This window comes from Balaenoptera acutorostrata, chromosome 16, assembly GCF_949987535.1.
Source record: "Balaenoptera acutorostrata chromosome 16, mBalAcu1.1, whole genome shotgun sequence".
NCBI classification, from domain to species: domain Eukaryota; kingdom Metazoa; phylum Chordata; class Mammalia; order Artiodactyla; family Balaenopteridae; genus Balaenoptera; species Balaenoptera acutorostrata.
Genome location: NC_080079.1, coordinates 59484938 through 59490814, shown reverse-complemented (window position 1 = coordinate 59490814; position 5877 = coordinate 59484938). Strand labels below are relative to the sequence as shown.

At 38.1% G+C, this 5877-nt stretch overlaps 1 pseudogene; it reads left to right on the top strand.

The window, feature by feature from the left end:
- The first annotated feature begins 1940 nt into the window (after positions 1-1940).
- LOC114238935 (U4 spliceosomal RNA) lies at positions 1941-2072 on the top strand (annotated as a pseudogene).
- The last annotated feature ends 3805 nt before the right edge of the window (positions 2073-5877 follow it).

The window sequence follows — 5877 nt, the reverse complement described above, 5'->3', positions numbered from 1 at the left end:
GTAAACATTTTTTTCAAGTTGAAGAAAATGATACTGCTCATGAAGCATACTGCACAATTAGTATCTAGAAGACATCTTTCCGTAAAACGCATACCTGGCTTAACCCAATCTATCGCTACTTTGAGAAATCATAATGGTATAAAATTAAAGATCAGAAAGATGTGTTTTAATTGATTTTACTGTTAATAGCTTTGGGGATCACAAAAATAAGAAATATAGTAGTGTTAAAGAAGTTCTGGAATCATAAGAGATTCTCATGATTTTGATTCCCGGGCCAAAATGTCTGATTCCTCCTTACGATAACCACTGAAAAGCCCATATGTTTTTTTCTGAGGATTACTCTCATGAACCCATTGTCTCTGTCTTGTAATGTAAATGACTATACATTTAGCTAAAGCCATGGGAATGCCATCTTCTGTGATGGGAGACTGAGTCAAGGCAAAATGAGGACCATTTGCTTTTCTGGAGACTATCAAATAGGGTGACAGTCATCCCGCTGAGTTTTTCCTAATGCAGTAAAGATCACTTTGGGGCATGTCCTTAAAAATCCCTCTAGAGCTTTCTAGGGCCATTCATGGAATCTCAGAGAACCAAGGCTGGGTGTTTCTCTAGAGATCACTTAATGCAAATATCTAATTTTTTTTGTAATGAGAAATCAGAGGTAAGGAATTTGCTCTAGGTTACAAGGTGAGTTTGCAGTGTAGGAGACTGAATACAGAGACTCTTTGTCTTTACTAAGAGTTATGTTTTATCAGATATTGAAATGTCTGCTAATGATTTGATGATTTAAAATCTGTTTGAAAATTTTACAGGTTTATTTTTGTCAATTTCTTCAACTTATAGAGTTGGCAGGGAGGGTAGGGTGGGTATTTATTTTACTCTCCAATGAGTAGTGTCCACAAAGACAGTCTGTCCACCTGTTTATCTAGAATAGGGGTCAGCAAACTAAAGCCCATGGGCCAGATATGACTAGTGGCCTCTTTTTGTACATCTGAGCTAAGAATGGTTTTTATATTTTTTAAAGATTGTTTAAAAAAATAGCAAAGAAGAACATGTGGTGAAGACTATATGTGGCCCACAAAGCCTCAGGTATTTACTCTCTGGCCCTTTACAGAAAAGTTTTGCTGATCCCTGGCTAGAATATTCAGAGAAGGAGGCTCTGTGACCTTCCTTGTAGGTAACACAATACTTTTTTGTTTTGTTATTTTATATTTTTAAAATTAGCATCATAGGTTGCAGGAAAATAGAGGACCTAATTTGAAAGGGTATCTATTTAGGGTAGATAGAAAAAACTTAAGGAAAAGTTTATTGACCTCAGGAATAATCCACCTGCTTTATGAATTATAAATTCAATACCGAGCTGAACCGTGCTCAAATGTCTCTCTCTTCTTCCACAAAATTTTGCTGACTTTTTAGCCACAGGATTTTGAATTATATAGTTTCTCACCAAACCACATCCATTTCCTGAACCACCTCAAAATAGTTTGTGCTCCAGGAAAATCTTGTTAGGGAGTTCATGTACCACATTACTGGGAACCCATCTGGGTCATGCTGGGTTTCCCATGTCGATTAGGAGACCATGCTTTGGTGCCTGTACAGAAAATGTGCCTACGGGTAGAATTATGTGCTGAAATCCTTGTGACTTCGGTTTCCCGAGCTGGCATTGGCTGTCTTCAGCTTCCTTGCCTTCCTTCCTTCTTTAGTGTTTTGAACAACTTTGTTCAAATGTAATCATTGTTCTGGAACTTGGTGAACTTGACGATGATATTTGGCAGTTTCGTTTTTTAACAGAGTTTTTAACACATTTATTTGGACTGAAAATGGAAATACAACATCAGAAATTCCTTTAGGAAAGGATAAAAGACAATTATTAAGGCACAGAAAAATATTCACCTATGTATCTCTTACTGTAATGATGTTTTACTAAAAAAATTTATTGTAGCTTTGCACAGTGACAGTATCGTAGCCAATGAGGTTTATCCGAGGCATGATTATTGCTAATCAGCGTAATCAGCAACTTTGGAAAATTGTAAAGCACTATAGAATTTAAAGAATTTTTCATTCAATAAAAAAAAATTCAGTGTTAAAGTGACCAGATCTATTTCCATATCCCTCATCCCCACATTCTTCTGCTTCACATTCTTAAATTTAGATCTTATTTTATAACATTGGCTTTGGAATTCTATGCATTCCACGAGAGTCACTGTTTCTTCTTGGAGCCAAGACATAATGTAGAAAAAAACTGAAATTATAAAGGCATTCATGATAGAGATGTTTTATGAATTGTGAATGACAAGGTAGGGAGGAAAGAAAGAAATACAAGAAGGGAAAAAGATAACATGTATCACAGAAGCTGCATTATATGGGAAGTTAAGAGCTATTGATAATCCATCTCCCATTCCTTAGAGTAGCTCCCTCCAGCCTGAACCATAGTAATCCTAAAATTATTGGCAGGAAAATTTGGTACAGGTACTGCAATTGGATAAAATCTGTTGCTGATATGATTCTTTGGCAGAAAACTAGATCTTGTTGCTACAACTAGCCATTCCTCACTGTTTTCAGTTCCCAGAATAATTCAGCTCAAGGAAGTATTGACATTTATGTCTGAATCCATTCATTCTGTGAGAGGAATTTCTTTAATCCTTTTTCAGCCACAGTCTTTGGAGCCTCTGAAGTGTTCTTCCCCTCACCGATGGGAATGGCTTTTCCTGCTGCTTGTTCTGTCGGAGGTTCTCTTCTTTATCCCACTGTTGGAGCAGTCCTTCCATTAGAGCAGATAGGAAACAGGTATTAGGACTGATGATTAAATACCTGAGGCTCTGGATTAGCATTTCTGAGGAAGATGGATGTAAGTCCATGCCTTCCTGGGAATTTTCTTCAGCAATCATCTGAGGAGACTCAGAAGCAAGGATGGTTTAACCTCTCTGGATGGTCTGTGGAGATCTAGTCTTAGCCAGAAAGTCATCTTGGCTCATGGGTCTTGAAAGTAAGCAAGCTCAAGGTTTGGTCAAGTTCAAGTGCTCAAGGTTTTAGAAGTTAGTGAAAAAAGATTGTAGCCCAGTTTGACTAGTAGAACTGGTAGACTCAACAAATGGTTTGTAATAAGAGAAGAAACTCTTGTCATTTCTGGTGGGACAATTCTCCAGTGAGTGAGGCTGGCCCATGCATTGTAAGAGGGTTAGTCTCCCATTCATGTCCACTGACTGTAAATAGTGCTCCACAGTCACTGGAACAACTAACAACAACAACAACAACAACAAAAACCCACAAATTTTTAGTCATCTCCTAATGGAAAAATAATGCTTCCGGTTGAAAGCCATGTTACAGCCTCACCTCTGGACAATGACCATTTTTCCAATGAAGTTTGCTATAACCTGTGCCTGGGGATATTCAGAGAGGAAGCTGTAAGGTAAAACAATCAGGGAGTTGGGCTACAGACTTTGAACCATTTGTTCGATTGATTCTGGTCTCTTACAAATTGCAGGTCATTTTATTGCTATGCAGAGCTCAGCAGGGGATTGGGGCTAGAAGAGTAAGAGCAGTCCCCTCACCATGGGGTCCAGGAAGGTAGGGACGAGGCTGGCCAATGTGTTTTAGACTCAGAGAAACTCTGAATTTGAAGAAAACTGAAACGAATTCATCCAACCTACCACACAGTGGAGGAATGCCTTGGTAAACCGGCACATCCTTAGTATATGGCCATACATCTATCTTCAAGGGTAGGCCAGGGGGTTATAATAAGTTCCTGAAGATTCTTACGTTGGGGCTCTGAGACTGGTCTCTAGGAGATATGAATTTGTTCACGGCGGACATTGGTTCATTGGTTATGAGTCAGACTGTTAGAGTTTAGTTCCTGCTTCTGCTACTAACTAGCTCTGTCTTGAGCAAGTTCCTTTACTTCTCCGGGCGTGCCTCAGTCTCCTGTCTGTAAAGTGGAGATAATATTACAAATCAATCTCACAGGTGCTTTTGGTATTCAGTGAGTTACAACTCATGAAGTGCTTAGAAAAGTACCTGGGACTTAGTAAACATAACATAAATATTAGCTGTTATTATTGTATGTACTAAATTCAAGATCAGATTAATATTTAGTTTTGTCTCATTGATAGAAATACATTTGCTTCCTATGAGGTGGCAAAAAGTTTGTGTTGATTTGTGCAGCTACATCTGTACCTAAAGAGGGAAGCTGGTTTTAAGACCTTTTGTCCCTAAATTTGTAGCCTGGCTTTCTTTCTTCTTTGTTTAATGGAGTATTTTTTTCACTTTACTAAGATATAATTGATATAATTGACTTACTGTATAAGCTTAATGTGTACAACGTGTTGATTTGATAGATTTGCAAAATGATGACCACCTCAGTGTTAGGTAACACCTCCAACACGTCACATAATTATTATTTCTTTTTGTGGTGAAAACATTTAAGATCTCTCTTATTAACTTTCAAGTATTTAATACATTAATGTTAAATATAATCACAGTGCTGTACATTAGATCCCCAGAACTTATCTGTCTTTGAACTGGAAGTTTGTCCTCTTTGACCAACATCTTCCCCTTTCCCCTACTCAACACTTTCTGGTAACCACCATTCTGCTTTCTGTTTCTAGGAGTTCATCTTTTTTAGAGTCAACATATAAGTGGTATCATATTGTATTGGTCTTTCTCTGTTTGGCTTATTTCACTTAGCATAATGCTCTCAAGTTCCACCCATGTTGTTGCAAATGGCATGGTTTCCTTCTTTCTCGTGGTTGAATAATACCATTGTGTGTGTGTAACAATATATGTATATATATGTATATGTATTTGTATATATACATATATATCTCACATTATCTTTATCCATTCACCTGTTGATAGATACTTAGGTTGTTTCCCTATCACAGCTGTGGTGACTAATGCTGCAATAAACATGGGAATGCAGATATCTCTTCAACATCCTGTTTTCATTTTCTTTGGATATATACCCAAGAGTGGGGTTGCTGGATCATATGGTAGTTCTCTCTTTACTTCTTTGAGGAACCTCCATACAGTTTTCCATAGTAGATGAACCAATTTACATTCCCACCAACAGTGCACAGGGTTCACTTTTTTTTTATATCCTCACCAACACTTGTTATCTTTTGTGTTTTTTATGATAGCTGTTTTAACAGGCATGAGGTGATATCTCATTGTGGTTTTGATTTGCATTTCCCTGATGATTAGTGATGTTAAGCTTTGTTTCATGTACCTTTTGGCCATTTGTGTGTCTTCTTTGGAAAAATGTCTTTTCAGTTCCTCTGCCCAATTTTAAATTGGATCATTTGGAGTTTTTTGTTGTGATACACCACATTAATAGAATGGAAGATAAAAATCACATGATGATCTCAATAGATGCAGAAAAAGCATTTGACAAAATATAACATCCTTCCATGATAAGAAAAAATACTCAGGCTTCCCTGGTGGCGCAGTGGTTAAGAATCCGCCTGCCAATGCAGGGGACACGGGTTAGAGCCCTGGTCCTGGAAGATCCCACATGCCGCGGAGCAGCTGGGCCCGTGAGCCACAATTACTGAGCCTGCGCGTCTGGAGCCTGTGCTCCGCAACAAGAGAGGCCGCGATAGTGAGAGGCCCGCGCACTGCGATGAAGAGTGGCCCCCACTTGCCACAACTGGAGAAAGCCCTCACACAGAAACGAAGACCCAACACAGCCATAAATAAATAAGTAAATAAAATTAAAAAAAAAAATAACTCAACAAATTGGGTATAGAAGGAACACCTCAACATAATAAAGATCATATATGACAAACCTATAGCTGACATCATACTCAATGGTAAAAGGTTCAAAGCTTTTCCTCTAAGATCAGAAACAAGATGAGGGTGCCCACTCACACTACTCTTATT